The sequence below is a fragment of the Anthonomus grandis genome, chromosome 4 (genome assembly GCF_022605725.1).
Source record: "Anthonomus grandis grandis chromosome 4, icAntGran1.3, whole genome shotgun sequence".
NCBI classification, from domain to species: Eukaryota; Metazoa; Arthropoda; class Insecta; order Coleoptera; family Curculionidae; genus Anthonomus; species Anthonomus grandis.
In genome coordinates this window covers 25,838,252-25,857,820 of record NC_065549.1, presented here as the reverse complement: position 1 = coordinate 25,857,820, position 19,569 = coordinate 25,838,252, and the positions used below count along the sequence as shown (strand labels likewise).

Here is a 19,569-nt window from a genome sequence, read left to right as displayed (position 1 = left end):
CTGAATATAACATATTTTATTAAAACCCATCACTGGTGTTTGATTAGGCCTTTTCGCCATTCCCCAATAAAGGCAGTAGAGTCGCTATAATATTAATAGATTTTAGTCTGTATTGGCTCTGGCTCTAGATTTATATGTTTCTAAATGTAGAGCCAAAAAATACGAGTTTTGAGGTTGGATATCTCCTGTGTCGAAAATTATTATATTATAAAAATAAAAATACGATAATTGTCCTCATAGTTTTAGTACTGTTATGTTCTTATTTAGTAGTTTAAGTTAGTTAGTTAAGTTTATTTCGGGTTCTACTTACGCTTAGTATAATATTTTTACTTATAGGATCTAGTTTTTATTATTTCATTTTGTTTTAGGGCCCTAATTTGGATTATTTTTTAAATCCTGGATGTTTAAATTTTCTAGATTTTTTTGTACTTAAAAATATAGGCAGCAGTAAAAGTTATTTAACATTTCCATAAATAATTGTATCACCGACGAGGCTTTACCTAGAACACCTTGTGTAACATGCCAATATTGACTTAACAAGGAATTGAAACAACAGCAAAAGATATTTATTTGCTTGTCGTCGTATTGGCATTAACAATTCTGAAAAGAGAAAAGCAGTGTTTGGCCTAATTTATAAACTGAAGTCTCGAGAAATTTCAAAGCCAGAATGGAGGGACACTTCTAACAAATCTCCAGATCTAAAAGCTTACTTGAGTTGGTATTTTTTAGTTATACAATATGGATGGTTGAAAAGAAACTGGATCTCTGGAAAGCGTCGATGTAGAAGGGAAAACTTATCCGACTCCTTCCTCGAAAATGGATTCAACAAGTTCGATTCAACAAGTTTCCGCTTTGTTGCTATAAATTACTTTAGTAAATGGACTTTTATAAGTCTTCTTGTAAGTGGAGATTTATCTTATTTCAAACCTAGTATACCAGGTGACACAGGAAAAAGGGAAACCTTAGTAACTTCTTAACTTTTCAAGATAAACAAATAAAATTTGGTATATCCATAGAATAGTCATAAGAGCATCTTTTGACATATTCTGCTACTTTCCATCACTTCTGGTTTAAGAGGAAGTGACACTAACTTTTTTATTTTAAATACGACAATTGATATAATATTACGTATTTTGATAGAAAATAATGTTCTGAGAAAGATCATACCGCATTTGCAACTTTTTGTTATATACTCATTAAAAAAATATTTTTTTAATTCTAAAATAGGGTACCATGAATGCGTTGAAAGTTTTAATTTTTAATCAAGTAATCACGGAAAAATAACATTTATTGTATTTTATTACTTGAATCTTTTACACGCCTATTTAAAATTCCAACTCTTTTTACTTTTTTTTTTCAATAGCACCTCGTTGGGAACAACCACTTTTAAAATGCAGATTTATTCCCAATAATGTTGTATAATTATTTTTGAAATCGGTTAATAATTAATCCTATAAGAAGAAAAAACTAAGTTAAAAAAATGAACAAATTTAATAAATTCATAAAGATACCACAGATGGCCTTGATTTATTTAATAACAGGGAGCTTTGGAATGACACGCCTATTTTTTTCTCAACTGAAATAATACATCATAATTTGTCAAACGTCATATTATTTGCGAATAAAAGAACAGGTTCCAATGCAATATGATAAACAACAGGAAAAAAATATCGTCAATGTGACTTTTTTTTTCGAAAAAATATTAGGTTTATAAATTCTTCTAATATAAAACTTTTAACATGTATTGTTGAAAATGACCACGTTCTTGTCTAATGAAAGAACGTATGCGCGGGAATATAACGTACAGCATGTCATCTTTTTCTTCACTGGTAAACATTTCTAATATTAGTAAACACTAAAATTCTTTCAAAAAACTGCAGCAAATTCATTTAAATAACAAATAATAATTGCGCTTGACAATATGTCATGAGTCAATATGCAGCCTCTGTTTCAGAAATCAAAGCCTTCTATGCTATTTTTAATAATTAAATGCGTTTATTTATGTGACTTTTTTGCTTCTTATGGGCTTATTATCAACCTATTTAAAAAATACTCATATAAAATTATTAAGAAAAAGAAACCGCATTTCAAAAGTGGTTATTCCCAATAATGCGTTATTTAAAAAAATAAAGTAAATGTCAAAATTAATGGTTTGGACATTTTAAATAGGCGCGTAAAAGATTTAAACCATAAAATGTCATCAAAACTATTTTTTCGTGATTACTTGATTAAGAATTAAAACTTTCAACGCATTTATGGCATCCTATTTTAAAATTAAAAAAAAAAGATTCTTATTTACGAGTATAAAACAAAAAATTGCAAATGGAGTATCATTGTTTTCAGAATATAATTTTCTATCGAAATACGTAATAAGTGTCCCAGTTAAAATAAAATTGTCACTTCCGGTTAAACTGGAACTGACAAAAAACAACTGAATATGTCAGAATGATTGAATTCAGATGATTCTTTTATAATAATTCTATCAACATACCAAATTTCATTTGTTTATCTTAAAGAGTAAAATAGTTATTAAATGTTGCCTGTTGTCACCCGGTATATAATTTCAAATATTTCCATCTATAGGGTTTAGTTTTTAGTAATCCACCTTGCCTGAGAGCCCCAATTTAGGTTATTTTGTAAATCTTGGTAGTTAGGCTTTATGAACTTGCTTGCATTGACTTTCAGTGTTTGCTTAAAATTATTGGTTTCCATCGGGAAAAACATTGTAGAAACTTTTAAGCGTTTCTAAATAATTAAATAGGCCTTTATGAGGGATCGCGGCTCATGACATTTTAATATGTTTTGTTATTTAACTTGGAAATAGTTAAACTTAGACAGCAGGAATTATGATGGTTAAAAAGTACGATTTTTTTTAAAAGTATTTTTTTAAAATGCAAACATGAAGTTTTTAAGTAGTTTTGTAGCTGTTTGCAGTTTTTTTTTTTGAGTCATGGGTTGATTATTTTACAAACGAGCCAACATCGAATCATCATGCATAGAGTATGAGACAGGTAAATTTCAATTATGACATACCTAAGTGTTTTCTAATAATATTGAGGTGCATCTTGGATGTATTATCATTTTCCAGGGTATAATTATAGATTCAATACTATTTTGGACATATCTATGTCACTGTTCTCCTAAATTTTTTTACAATTCAGTTTTAATTCTTGGACCTCCACTGGGAAAATGTCTAGTATTTCCTTTTCCTTGTCTTCATCTAAATTAAGATATTCATGCAAATATACTTTATACACTAGTTTGTATATTAGGAATTGCGCAGGAAATTTTTGATTGAATCCATCCTTACAAAAATCTTGCAGGAAGATCTGTCATGTAAGTCTGACTAAAAATGTCACCAATTATCGAGTTTGCTCCAAACACTTTTCCAATTTTCTGATTTTACCAACCCTAATAATCCTGTGCGACTTAGATAGAATGCTGAAGTTGAAATAATATTCAGTTAATTCAGATGGAGTAGAAACACAACACCTATTTGTTCAGTTTAAAGAAAATGATGACATCCAGATAGACATATCCTTCTCAAAAACTGATTTTCCTAATCGACTTAATCCACCTTAAGTTATACACATTTTTGGATAACTATGGTCATTTAGAGAAAAAGTTTTGGTTGGTTTATTAACATTTTTTTAAGGACTTATCTTTTTGTGACCAGCATGACATTGTAAAACAAATTGTTCAAGGTAACACTAGCTTAATAATTTATAAATATTTAAAGGATTGAAATGAAAAGCCAACTTCAAAACGACAACAAAAATCTTTAAGTGTTGGCCATTCAAAAAAACAGAAAAAGTTTTGACAATCTAAGATGTATTCAAAAAAAACAAAAATTTTAAATATCCTCGGTTAATACGCATGATACACAATCAGAATCATTTTGTTTTTTTAACTTTTCAGCTAAAAGATAGCGCTAGGTATTGGATAGATAGAGCTAGATATTAGTAGATAATATTTTATTATTGCATTGTGTCTCGCACAATGCCTAAATGTGGGTTCCAGGGTTATTATTATTAGCCTTTATTGGGGCACGCAAAGAAAACGCAGCTTTATATCGGTAAACCCAGCTTTAGTCGAAGAATAAATCAGTGTCATAATTGACAACTAATTTATCCTATAACCTCAATTTAAAGCCATATTTTAGCGAGTAAGCGGTTTCAAGCGTCTTTAAGATATCTTATTCCAGTGATCAAGTCATGACGTCACCGTATAAGGCGCTTTAAGCGTTTTAGCTTTAGCGGTCTTGGGAGACCGCTAATAAACTCGATATATCAAAGTCAAAGGGAAGCTATACAAACAATCATAAACAATAAATATTTATATCAATTTTTTGATATTTTTTTTAGAGTAGAAGCATTATATTTCTTAGTATTAGTTTTATTTATTTTATATTAATGTCTCATATATATTAACAGTTAAGACATGCAAACCAAATAAATATGCAGAAAATAATAAATAATCAAAAGACCAAATAGATTTGCAAAAAATACCGTGAAGAACGTAAAGGTGAGTGTTCAGGATTCGTATCAAGTCCCTATGACCGAGCGCGTGGCAACACCGCTAACCACAAGCAGCAAGCAGTGAATCAGCCGAGGAAAAAGGCGCTCTCTCTCTCAACGCGTGTGCGTGTAGCGACACGTATCTATTCATTCTGATTTAAAATTATATATATATTCCTTGTATTTTTACGGAATTAAATATCATACAAGCAAGAAAAATTTGTGTGACTTATTCACAATACTTACAGTGAGGTTGCGGGTATTTTTTTTTTAAATTGATTTTTGATTAGTTTGGGTTTATTTCTGTGTGAAAAAAAATATGAGTGAGGTTATGTTTAAGCCAGTAACTTTTTTGTTTATTGTATTTCCTCTTGATCTGATCCTTAAAATATATGAGATCGGATTTAGTTAGTTTAGTATTTAGACTAAAAACGTTTTGAAAACTTAGACAAATGGGTGTTTTCATGGTTTAGGTCAGTCTCCAAAGCGAATGCAATACCGATGAAATGTATAGCTAATATTTACTAATTAGACTCTGACAGCTGTTAGACATGACGTCATTCGAGCGCAACCATATGATGACGTAACGTTTAAGACATTGTAAGGCAACCGAGTAAGACGCTTACTGGCTAAAATATGGCTTAATGTAATACCGTTGATTGAATATTTGGGAAGATACGCAACCCTATGGGCTAAAGCGTGACCGCAAATATGCGTGAAAAATAGATGGCGATTCTCTCCAGTATGCGCGAAAATAATTTCGTCCGTCGCTTCTCATTAGTAATCGGCCGATCATCCCTGAGTCGTGTAAGAGAGTTTTTGCACAGGTTCGTGTTTGCCGTATTGCAATTTGATAGTTGTTAAAAAATTTTCTTAGATATCATAATCACAAATAGATAGATATATGTAAATGTGTTTAGTTTGTGAGACAATGGCTCCTTTAGGCAAAATTAATCAGTGTGCGTATCGTGGGTGCAATAATGTAAGAAAATGTAAAAACAATGTTCTCAGTTTTTTCAATTATCCGATTTTAAAACCAGTGTTGCTTAACCAGTGGATAGAAAATATAGGCAATGCGGAAACATATGTTATGGATGAAAATTTATTAAAAAACAAAGTGGTTTGCGAGAAACATTTTGACAAAATATATATTGCAGTAAGTAATAGGCGAAAGAGACTTTTAAAATCAGCTGTACCTGATGTATGATGATATGTATGATGATTATACCTATGTCCACAGCATATTGATAAATTTTTGCATTTATTAACTAAGACTTTGAATTATAACAACCTAAAATGAGAATCTCAAAATCTTATTAGAAAATCTTTAAAAAAATCTAATTATAAACCTCACAGAAAAATATCTATTTTATCTACAAAAAATCAATCAGAACTCCTAAAGATATTGTCTCTTCATGTCTATGAGAGCCATTTTCTCTTTTTCTTTTTTTTACTTTAAGAAAATTTTAAATCAATATATTATGTTTATGGTCTTTAGTGTTTTAAGTATTTTCAATAATTGTTTTCATGATGAAAATCATTCATGAAAAAGATAAAAATAAAGCCTAAAAAGCCTTTAAAGTTATTGAGAAACTGGTCCTAGTACGAATGATAGCTTTCCTAATTAAAAAAAATAACATATTAAATGAATTTCGAGTAATGTTTTCATTCCTGGAGAGATTATATTTGAGTTTGAAGAAGGTCACTTTGCTGCAGCGGTATCCTGCGACTTCTCTAAAGACTTTACTGTGTCAACCATGGAATACTGCTCGGTAAGCTTTCTAGATATGGGTTTAGGGGAGTTGCTCTAGAATGGTTAAAATTTTGTTTTGTTAGACAGAAAAAAGTTTGTTTGGCCAAATGGCAGTTTGTCTGAACTTTGTGTAGTAATTAGGAAGGGTAGGTTTCTCGGTCCTATTTTATTTCTATTGTATATAAATGACCTGGCGTCTCTCCAGATAAGAGGATTCTTCACTGTCTTTGCAGATGAAACCACTATCTTATGGGCAGACAATAATAAAAGCACATTAACAAGAACAATTTCTAAAGATTTATTAATGATTAAACTGTGGTTTGATGCTAATTTGTTGTCTTTAAACATAGATAAGACTAAATTGTTAAGTTTTTATGTTCAGAGCAGTTCATGATTCACAACAAAGAATTGGAAGTGAATAATTTTAACAGATTTCTTGGAATTGTTATCGATCATAAACCTAAGTTTTATGGAGATATGTCAGGAGGCAAAAACTTGCTAGACGATGTTATGCCGTTAGAGTGGTTTTAAATGAACTGAGATTGATATCTGCAAAAACGGTCTATTTTTTTTTGTTGATAGTTGGAACTTACTTTCATACAAAAATACCTACAGTATGGAATAACATTTTGGACTTGCATTAGTAAACGGCTTTTTGACTCGATGTTTGTTTTTAAAAAACGAGCCATTAAATATATGTGTCATAAATCTCCACAGGATATGCAAACCCCTATTTAAAGATACTTTCCTTGTGTTGCTTGTTGAGTCTGCTTGCCTAATATACAAAAAATATAAATTGTATCTTCAAAATAATGGCTCCTTAAAACATTATAATATCAGAAAAAAATACAATATTCCAATGCCCATCCCGAAAAGTGAACTAAGAATTCTCTTATTTACTTGAGCATAAAAATTTTTAACCATTTTCCAAATGTCATAAAAATCTCTAGAAGTTCTCATCGCTTTAAAAAGTCCTTAACGAAACTTCTTAAAAGCAAGTATTTTTATAGCATTAGAATTTTTTGAGGATAGTTAGGAATAGGCCAAAAGTATATAATTAGTTTTTAGTAAAGATGTAAAGGTTAGAATTTGTGATGTTACTATAAAAAAATTTTAAGTCGTCTTGCTTTGAAATTAAAAATACATTTTGTGTTTATACTAGTATGTTAAACCCACTATTGTGTATTGTTTTTAAATGATGTGTTAGTAATATGTCGATTAATGTGCCTATTTTATATCATAGAAGTACCATGTCAACAAGTAGGTACCATGTATTTATGAATAAAGTATGTTTTGAATTTTTTGAAATTCGAAATCGTATTTAAAAGAGAGAGAAGTATATAATATTTAATAGGGATGATTCCAACTACTCACTAGAAATTACCTCGTTGAAAAAGTAATTAAAAGGGTTATTCAAAACTGCAAGTGGCCAACATGGCGTCGACAAGAAGAAACAAAGCTGATTATGACTCTCTAAAGAAGGAACGTCGTATTTAAAAGTTAAAGATGTTAACTTGTAAATGAGAGAAAGTGTTTACAACAATGTATAAATGATTTTATTTTATATTTTCAAATAACGCCAGAAAAAAATAAAAAACCATTTTGCCAAATTTTACCTTTTTCCTGAATATTAGAAAGTATTTGGCATTTTTCCAATTTTTAGATTGCATTTATTTAATCATTGCATTTATATTGCGCAACTTTCGCCTAATTAAACCATTTACTGCTCATCCTTATTTTGGACATCCTGTATGATCGCGATATTTTTGTCCAGAAAAAGTGTACTTCACAGATCTCACTACCCTACACAGTTTTTGAGATATTGGCTGGTTTCATAAACCCGTATTGTCAAAAATCACATTAAGGGCTACTTTTTGCAAAAAATTATTGACTCTAAAAAACTATAGTACCGTATATAGATATTAAATCTTTAATTATTTAATTTACTCTTTATATTTACGTGAAACCTACCTATATCATCACCTTTATTTAATATTTTTGTTAATTTTCTAATTAATAAATAAAAGCTTATTGAATTTTTGTTTTGTTTTTATTTATTTATTTTTGTCTCAAAAAAGGATTTTGGTAAGTAATTTATTATTTGTTAATAAAATTTAAGTTCTAAGAGATAGCACCTTTCAATACATTACTTGACCACCACATTTATCTAGTTATTTATGCGAGATCACAGCACATTTAAATATAGGCAATAACAAAATAAATAAAAGCGCTGTTATCATCATCGCCCTTGTCTTAAAAAAATAACAAAACGGCCGGGCGCCCAAAGATTCCCGCGTCGTTAAACTGCAAATGGTCAATATAGCGCCGACAAAGAAAAACAAAGTTGATGATGGCTCTTTAAAGACAGAACGTCGTATTTTAAATTTAAAGGTGTCATCGTATAGGCGAGAAAAAGTGGTCACAATAATTTATTCATGTAATAAATACTTTTGTCATATATTTTGAAATAACGCCAGAAAAAAAATAAAATGATTTTGCCAAATTTCAGTTTTTTGCAAAATTTACGAAGTATTTAGATTTTATTATAAAAGGACACTATATTGCTCAACTTTTCTCTAATTATACCACTTCTATTGACGTCCTGTATAACCGTGATGCGGGGTCTTTAAACAAAATGTTTTTTTTTGTTACAAGGTATCTTTTTATAGTTTTAAGTACAGGTGTAACAACTGGTAATTGAGAATTTTGCTGTGTCGCTTAAAACTTAAAATGTGGCCTATTTTCTATTTCTATTAACATCCTCACTCATAACCCCTTACTTTACAGATCTCACTACGCTGCACAATTTTTCAGATATTGAATCACATGACAAAATGGGTTACTTTTTACAAAAAATTATTGATCAAGAAGTTATATTATCATCGGTATTAAGATTTGTTGGAATTATAACTTGTATTAAACTTTGTTGGTAATTTTGTGTAAATAGCTTTTTATATATATGTTTGTATTAATTTTTGTCTCAAAAACATATTTTGGTAAGTAATTATTTGTTTATAAAATTTAACTTTTAAGAAATTTCAATATGCCTCCACCCTTAAGTATATCACTTATCACTTGACCACCACATAAATGACACCGTGTTGTTTGTTCAAAAAAAATAATAAAAACATAGTTGGCAGCATCATCCCATATCTTAAAAAAATATCGTCGTTGAAAACCTGACTCAAAGAAGCCAAAAGTCCACGCAGCTAAAATAAATCGTTCCTAGATTTGACGCTTCGCGGCAGCACCACACGGTGCACGAAACTGAACGGCAATCCGATAGTCGACCGGGTACACTTTTTAACACAGGATTGCGTATCTTCCCAAATATTCAATCAACGGTAATACTTAATTTATAATTATGACATTTAAGACTATGAGAGAGTAAAATTAGCACTTAATACATATTCAATTGTACATCTGATAACACCTCGCATATACGTATATACTCAGTTCCCAATTTCAAATCAAATTAATGATGGCTATATAAACAATTTTGCAAAATTCAATTTAAAATCTGTGACCATTTCTACATATTAATTCCAAAAAAAAAAATCTATAAATTACAGCGAACCGATAAATCAGTACCTGAAGAAACCAGTCCAAAAAGGCGTACCTGAAATTCTGAGTCTCTACGACTAGGGCTCGGAATTTTGGAAAATTATGTACTCGAATACTCACTTTGTTTTTTTTTTTGAATATTTGAATTATTCACTATTCGAATATTCGTACAAATATTCGAATATTCGAGTATTTAAATATTGATTATCGCAGTAGTAATGATCACTATTAAGGTTCTAAATAATAGTTTAAAGGGTTTTATATTAGTCTATAATTTTACTTTAAGCAAATAACATGATTTTAGTTATGGGTCAGTAAATAAAATAGGACTGTAAAAAGCATAACATTTACTATCAAAATGTCTCAAAGGTAATTTAGCTTAGGTATTTTAAAAATATTTCAGCAATAATTAAAATAATCTAAATTCAGCGATTTTCAAAAAACTGAATCGACTTTTTAAAAATAATGTTACAGGTTTAATCTCCAACAGATATAAATTGTTTTGCTTAACTAATTCTCTTTAAATTCAAACACAGAAATATTAAACAATTAACTTATTAATTTTTTTTTGCCAGGATAAAGTAAATTTTAACCATGGTTTCATTAAATAATTTATTTAAAAATCATATATTAATATATATACTACACAGATATGATACACCGTTAAAATGGTCCCTCCCAACATACCCGATCTGAAACTGAAGGAAAAAAATCATTATTGGATAGGGAAAGTAAATAATAATATGGGATATTGTTTTATATTTTTGTTAGTTGATAGCATTAAGAACTGCCATTGATTTTACTTTGCAGGTCAATTTGACCTATTTTAGATTTTTATGAATACTAAGCATATATTAATTATTTGTTTATTTTGTTCAAGTCATAAAGATCAATATTGATAACAATAGTAATGTCAACAATCTGGTCTGTCAGTTTTTTTTTGTAAATTACTGTTGCTAAACTATGGTCTCAAGTTATAAGTTGCTCTATAGTTGCAAATCACTTAAACCAGTGTTGGTACCAGATAGTACCTAGTAGTTAAACCCAGGATGTCAATACCTTAAAATCTTAAATATAATAATTTTTTTTTTCCTTTTTTCTTCTCTAGTTTTGTCAACAAGTTTACCTTTATTTAGTAATTGATTGTTTTATTTAGTTATCTTTAATTCAAGTATGTTCAAAAAGTTTTGTATTCTTGAGTTTAATTTTGTTCATTGTTTCGTCAATTTTTGAAATTGTATTTTTGTTTTGTTTTTTTTTTTAGCTTGTAGGATGCTTGTACACAAGATTGTTCTTACGTAATATAGCACATTTTCTTTCTTTCTTTCTTTCTTTCAAATCAGGGGAAAACTGACAATCCTATTTTTAATAAATTAATTCTTTATCTGGTCATAATAAAGTATGACAGATAGTTTCGCTTAATGCGGATGTGAAAAGGTAGACCTGGACTATCTTGGCCTAATTTTTTTGTAGTTACTAGTATGTGCTGGGATAGCTTAATTGCTGATTCACTAAGTAGGCCTAAGAGTTTATAGGGCTCCCTGTTTTTTTTGTGTTAAATAAACACCAGAAAAGGCCACATTCCATCTTCGGTAAGTTAGCACATGTCATGATGACATTCCTAAGTCATTTTCCTATTTTTTTAATTTAATTAATTTCTTATTTACACGCTTTTCGGTTTAGTTCAAAAGAATATCAATGCATCCAACTTTTCAGGGAGCAATTTAATAAAATGTAACTTACTTATCCACAAAATGCCATAAAACTGACAGCCATGCTGAACCTCATGTGTGGTCCCCATTTTTAGGCCTGTGCCTTCTGCTTATCCTGTGCTTCTGCTTTTGCTGCACTTTTTATTCTTACTGCTTCCACCTTACTTGCTATTCCACGTGTCGCCACATTAAGTCGCTTGGATCATCACCTCCGAAACCTGCCTTCTTTCCAATCGGCTACACCTAATACCTAATGCTCTTCACTACCTGCTAGACATTCTGGAGACCTTTTAACTGGTTGATCTGCTGGTGCCGCTTTTTGGCCCAAACGTATAGCTGCCAAAAACGGAGCCCCATTCAGACCAGGTGGACCCTGCTGCTAGTCATAGATAAGGCTCGGAATCAAACTCGGTTTATTCGAATATTCAAATATCGAATTTTTGCAAAAAAATTTATTCATTTCAACAAATATTCGAATATTTGAATACTCGAATATTCGCATATTCGATAATTTGAATATTCAAGTATTCAAATATTTGAGTATTTAAATACTCGAATATTTAAATATTCGAATATTTGAAGAATGAACATTTAAAGAAATGCTAAAAAGGGAGTTTGAAAACAGATTTAAGGAAATTTGCGTAAATGTTTCCGTTGCTAAGGGAGTTTCGTTTGAGTTCCGTTGCACTATTCAGCGTTAAATTGCACCTTAAAAATTTATTGGAATCAGGTAGTGAACCATTTAATAACCAAGATTACCAACCTACTCTAAAAAAGACTGCCTTGGATATTTTGTTTCCCAATTAACCATCAATCAGCTTTGATGAGGTAGATTCATATTTTGCTGAACCTATTTTACCTAAAAATATGTGTCCGCTTCAGTGGTGGAAAAATAATGAAAACAAATATCCAAGGCTAGCCAAATACGCAAAAAAATACCTTTGTATTCCGGCTACTTCAGTACCTTCGGAAAGGTGTTTTTCAAGTGCTGGAAACATAGTCACTCACATAGTCACACACGCAAAAAGATCGTGCTTAAAGGGTGACAATGTCAAAAAATTATGTTTTCTTAGCGCTAATTTGTAAAAATGTATTTTTTTCATTTTATTATTTTGAATTTTGAGTCCTCTTCTTTGAAGTTTAACAGAAGTTTTTTGTTTTGTTTTTTTTTTGTAAGTAACTATTGTATATAAGTATATAAGTACCTTACTTGTTTCGGTTTCGATAAGCCAAGTTGGATTCTAAGAGTTTAAAAGTTTAAAACCATTTATATTTAGACTATTTGAAAATACACTACACTTCTTATAATAATTTCTCAACCTCGTGTCCAGTTTTCAGTTCAGTTCCAGTTATTATGTTTAAAGGATGCTAAGGTATTTTATAAAATATAAGAATAGTTAACTTTTTACTAAAATTTACGAGGTACAAAAAAACAAAAACTACATTAAAGACCTTTTTTTTATTTCATAACATAGAAACCGAAACAAGTAAGGTACTTATATACTTATATACAATAGTTACTTACAAAAAAAAAAACCAAAACAAAAAACTTCTGTTAAACTTCAAAGAAGAGGACTCAAAATTCAAAATAATAAAATGAAAAAAATACATTTTTACAAATTAGCGCTAAGAAAACATAATTTTTTGACATTGTCACCCTTTAAGCACGATCTTTTTGCGTGTGTGACTATGTGAGTGACTATGTTTCCAGCACTTGAAAAACACCTTTCCGAAGGTACTGAAGTAGCCGGAATACAAAGGTATTTTTTTGCGTATTTGGCTAGCCTTGGATATTTGTTTTCATTATTTTTCCACCACTGAAGCGGACACATATTTTTAGGTAAAATAGGTTCAGCAAAATATGAATCTACCTCATCAAAGCTGATTGATGGTTAATTGGGAAACAAAATATCCAAGGCAGTCTTTTTTGGAGTAGGTTGGTAATATTGGTTATTAAATGGTGCACTACCTGATTCCAATAAATTTTTAAGGTGCAATTTAACGCTGAATAGTGCAACGGAACTCAAACGGAACTCCCTTAGCATTGGAAACATTTACGCAAATTTCCTTAAATCTGTTTTCAAACTCCCTTTTTAGCATTTCTTTAAATGTTCATTCTTCAAATATTCGAATATTTAAATATTCGAGTATTTAAATACTCAAATATTTGAATACTTGAATATTCAAATTATCGAATATGCGAATATTCGAGTATTCAAATATTCGAATATTTGTTGAAATGAATACATTTTTTTGCAAAAATTCGATATTTGAATATTCGAATAAACCGAGTTTGATTCCGAGCCTTATCTATGACTAGCAGCAGGGTCCACCTGGTCTGAATGGGGCTCCGTTGTTGGCAGCTATACGTTTGGGCCAAAAAGCGGCACCAGCAGATCAACCAGTTAAAAGGTCTCCAGAATGTCTAGCAGGTAGTGAAGAGCATTAGGTATTAGGTGTAGCCGATTGGAAAGAATGCAGGTTTCGGAGGTGATGATCCAAGCGACTTAATGTGGCGACACGTGGAATAGCAAGTAAGGTGAAAGCAGTAAGAATAAAAAGTGCAGCAAAAGCAGAAGCACAGGATAAGCAGAAGGCACAGGCCTAAAAATGGGGACCACACATGAGGTTCAGCATGGCTGTCAGTTTTATGGCATTTTGTGGATAAGTAAGTTACATTTTATTAAATTGCTCCCTGAAAAGTTGGATGCATTGATATTCTTTTGAACTAAACCGAAAAGCGTGTAAATAAGAAATTAATTAAATTAAAAAAATAGGAAAATGACTTAGGAATGTCATCATGACATGTGCTAACTTACCGAAGATGGAATGTGGCCTTTTCTGGTGTTTATTTAACACAAAAAAAACAGGGAGCCCTATAAACTCTTAGGCCTACTTAGTGAATCAGCAATTAAGCTATCCCAGCACATACTAGTAACTACAAAAAAATTAGGCCAAGATAGTCCAGGTCTACCTTTTCACATCCGCATTAAGCGAAACTATCTGTCATACTTTATTATGACCAGATAAAGAATTAATTTATTAAAAATAGGATTGTCAGTTTTCCCCAGATTTGAAAGAAAGAAAGAAAGAAAGAAAGAAAGAAAGAAAGAAAGAAAGAAAGAAAGAAAGAAAGAAAGAAAGAAAGAAAGAAAGAAAGAAAGAAAGAAAGAAAGAAAGAAAATGTGCTATATTACGTAAGAACAATCTTGTGTACAAGCATCCTACAAGCTAAAAAAAAAACAAAACAAAAATACAATTTCAAAAATTGACGAAACAATGAACAAAATTAAACTCAAGAATACAAAACTTTTTGAACATACTTGAATTAAAGATAACTAAATAAAACAATCAATTACTAAATAAAGGTAAACTTGTTGACAAAACTAGAGAAGAAAAAAAGAGAAAAAAAATTATTATATTTAAGATTTTAAGGTATTAACATCCTGGGTTTAACTACTAGGTACTATCTGGTACCAACACTGGTTTAAGTGATTTGCAACTGTAGAGCAACTTATAACTTGAGACCATAGTTTAGCAACAGTAATTTACAAAAAAAAAACTGACAGACCAGATTGTTGACATTACTATTGTTATCAATATTGATCTTTATGACTTGAACAAAATAAACAAATAATTAATATATGCTTAGTATTCATAAAAATCTAAAATAGGTCAAATTGACCTGCAAGGTAAAATCAATGGCAGTTCTTAATGCTATCAACTAACAAAAATATAAAACAATATCCCATATTATTATTTACTTTCCTTATCCAATAATGATTTCTTTCCTTCAGTTTCAGATCGGGTATGTTGGGAGGGACCATTTTAACAGTGTATCATATCTGTGTAGTATATATATTAATATATGATTTTTAAATAAATTATTTAATGAAACCATGGTTAAAATTTACTTTATCCTGGCAAAAAAAAATTAATAAGTTAATTGTTTAATATTTCTGTGTTTGAATTTACAGAGAATTAGTTAAGCAAAACAATTTATATCTGTTGGAGATTAAACCTGTAACATTATTTTTAAAAAGTCGATTCAGTTTTTTGAAAATCGCTGAATTTAAATTATTTTAATTATTGCTGAAATATTTTTAAAATACCTAAGCTAAATTACCTGAGACATTTTGATAGTAAATGTTATGCTTTTTACAGTCCTATTTTATTTACTGACCCATAACTAAAATCATGTTATTTGCTTAAAGTAAAATTATAGACTAATATAAAACCCTTTAAACTATTATTTAGAACCTTAATAGTGATCATTACTACTGCGATAATCAATACTTACTAATAATAATAAAGACATATATTTTGGATCATTAGAATGAAATACTTATTAGGATAATTAATTTTAACCCAATTAGGATATAATATTGAATACACAATATACTGCCTTAATGTGTTTTATTATGTTTCATGTTCCATACTTACTGACACTGAGACAACCTCACTGACTTGTGACATCTTTACCCGATTGTGACTAAACAAAAATCAAAAGTTATATTTTGTTTTTATTTGCTTATACTAAAAAAATAAAAAAGAAAAAAATGCATGCATATTAACTTGTACATATGTATTTGTGTTATATCTAGTCATTATTAATTAATTTATTCACAATGAGAAGCCAGATTTATTTCAAGAAATAGGTTCAGTTCTTGTTGTTATTAGAGTTTAGATTTTGTTTTCCATATGTTGATATATATTATTTTGTTACAATTGTATAGATGGTTAAAAAATATATATGTTTAATGTATTATTTACATATGTTGTTACATGTTTCTTATAATGTTATTACCTATTATGAAAACAAAAAAAAGGATGTATTTTTTTCTGAAAATCCAAAAATTATTAGGACTTTCAGTTAAAATATGCCTTATACATGCCATAATTCCATATATTTTACATAAAAGGTCTTATTAATACCATACTTACAGTTTACAGTATTCAATTTAGAATATATTGTAACTATTTTTATAATGTTTTACAACCCTTTTTTAAATATATTTTAATTCATCTTAAAATAAAATATTTAAAAGAGTTTGGTTTTTTTTTTATTTCAAATTTGTTCCCATACCTATCGTGCCAATTTATAATTCTTGATAAGTATCTATATCTAAATATTTTAAATGTCCTAAATAAGCAATATCTTGAGAACTAAATTTTAATCAAGTAGTGTTAATTCTTGAATAAAGTGATGAGGGATGTCTGAGATGCAATTTTTTCCCAGCATTTAAAATTAACAATTTAAAAAAAATGTGGGTATTTCTAAACTGATAAACGTATTTTAAAATAAAATAAAATTCTATTTAAATATATCTTCCATTACTCGACAGTTAACACATCAACTTCTGTAATTCTGCAAATTACTTCAAATTGAAATATCGCGCAATAGATAAGGCTTAAATTTCCCGCTACACGTCACCCAAGATGATTGCCCCCATCTTTGTTAACAACGTCAATGGAATTCCTGTCTGTTCATTAGGCAACACGCATTTCTCTATATATGTGTTCTGTGATTTGAACTTCGATAATTAGAAGTTAGGTTATTTGTCAATATACTAAAGCTGAATTTACGGATTACCTTTTTTGTGTTTCATTTTGCTGGACTGAATTAGTGGTGCTTTAATTATCTAGAAATATTTCCTGCTTTCGGTTTGAAGCCACATTCAGGGCCATATTAAGGCAAGATTTTAAGGATATTATTGCACGAGGATAGCAAAGGCGCTTATACAGGGTGAGTTTTTTAAAGTGTTACAATGCGATATGTCAAAAACGGCTGCAAATTTTTTTTTGACATTTTGGTGACATTTCAAGTATACCGGGGGGACACTTGTGATATTTTTGACATTTGTCCCTTCACCCCCCTGAGAGGGGGGGAGGGTCACTTCCTTATTTTAAATGGAATGACGTGTTTTTTATTCTTAAATACAAATCTACATAAAATATGAAGTCTGTTTACAAAAAATTTTTAAAATTGCTCTGCTGGTTACGGAATTGTTGAAAAAAATGTTTTGATTAAATTTAAAAATAATTCGAATATTTTACCATAATAACAGCCGGTTGCCATAGAAATCCTACTGTTTATTTTACTAGTATGGATGGAAATGAAAATCCTAAGAACAGTAGGATTTCCATGGCAACATAACAAGCAGTGTCACATAAAAATTTTAACGTGTTATTAACAAGTAAATTGTGTTTAAAAAAAAATGAAAGCGAATTTCAGTGTAGAAGTAGATATGTTGTTAATTTTGGGGGAGTGCAGAAAAAATTATAGGGAGGCTGCAGTAGTGTGGGCCGAGAGGTTTCCGGATGTTCCAAAATCTCATATGGCCTTTAAGAGACTGGAGACCAGAAGTCGTATGACTAGTAGTCTAAAAAGTAAACGACGAAATCGGATTAAAACGCAAACAGATGAAAATAAGGCAATTGCTGTATTAGGAGCAGTAGCTATTGATCCTCAAATCAGTACCAGGCGGCTTGCTTTAGATGCTGGAATTAGTCAATCATCAATTATAACAATTTTGCACCGGTACAAGTTTCATCCTTACCATATTACACTTCATCAAGAGCTTTACGGACATGATTTTGAGAATCGCATTAATTTTTGCACTTGGATTTCAACAAAAATGCGTGAAAATAACCATTTTTTGAGAAACGTTATTTTTTCTGATGAGGCTTCTTTTAATAATTGCGGGCAGGTAAGATTTAACTTATTTAAATTAGAACATATTCAAGTTTTGGTTGTTTGTTTTTCTAAAAGGTAGGAAAAACAGGCACAACATGCATTACTGGGCAGCAAATAATCCTCACTGGATGCGAACTGTACCAAATCAACATCCCTGGTCTGTGAACGTATGGTGTGGTATTTTCGAGGATAGAGTTATTGGTCCGCATTTTTTCCAAGGTCATTTAAACGGACAGGTCTACACAGATTTTTTAAGAAATCAGTTACCTCGTCTACTAAACCAAAATTTAAATCCTAACATATGGTTTCAGCAGGACGGAGCTCCACCCCATTATGCCATACAGGCCCGTACTTATTTAAATGAGATTTTTGAAAACAGGTGGATTGGTCGAGGTGGTCCGGTCAACTGGCCTGCTCGTTCGCCAGATTTGACCCCCCTTGACTTTTTTTTATTGGGATTTATAAAAGACAAAGTAATGGCTAGTGCACCTACAACTTCAGAGGACATGAAGAACAGGATTCGTTTTGCTTGTTCATTAGTGACACCAGCAATGTTACAGCGGGTACGAAACTCATGTCAAGAAAGGATAAGAAAGTGTTTGGAAGTCAAAGGCGGTCACTTCGAACAGCTCCTTAGGCATAATACATAGACGATAAATAGTTAAAAAGTAGGAAATAATTTGTTTTTATTGTAGTAGAATATTCGAATTATTTTTAAATTTAATCAAAACATTTTTGATCATAATTCCGTAACCAGCAGAGCAATTTTAAAAATTTTTTGTAAACAGACTTCATATTTTATGTAGATTCATATTTAAGAATAAAAAATACGTCATTCCATTTAAAATAAGGAAGTGACCCTCCCCCCCTCTTAGGGGGGTGAAGGGACAAATGTTAAAAATATCACAAAAAGTGCCCCCCCCGGTATACTTGAAATGTCACCAAAATGTCAAAAAAAAATTTGCAGCCGTTTTTGACATATCGCATTGTAACACTTTAAAAAACTCACCCTGTAGATACATATTCGGTAAAGCTTTTTCCACACCACTCTCGTGGGCTAACTAGAGGCAATTTTAAACCCCGGATACCCCTATTTTACCATAAGCCACCCTTAATTTAATTTAAATTATTAATAATGAAGATCAATATTTTTTTTTTTGGTAACAAGGGCCCTATCGAACCCAAGGGTTACATCAAAGCTGGTTTGGGAATGCCTCATAGAACTGAAAACCTTAGGAGACAAGCAACTCCGTTAGGCTTAAATGCGTTCCGGGACATACAGATATTCCAGGAAATGAAAAAGCCGAACAACTTGCAAGGCTCTAC

General features: G+C 30.4%; 1 protein-coding gene across 6 annotated transcripts in view; it reads right to left on the bottom strand.

Moving 5' to 3' along the window:
• LOC126735711 (dihydroxyacetone phosphate acyltransferase) overlaps positions 1–19,569 on the bottom strand; it is a 138,478-nt gene that overhangs the window by 58,198 nt on the left and 60,711 nt on the right. The gene's annotated exons all lie outside the window — the stretch shown is intronic.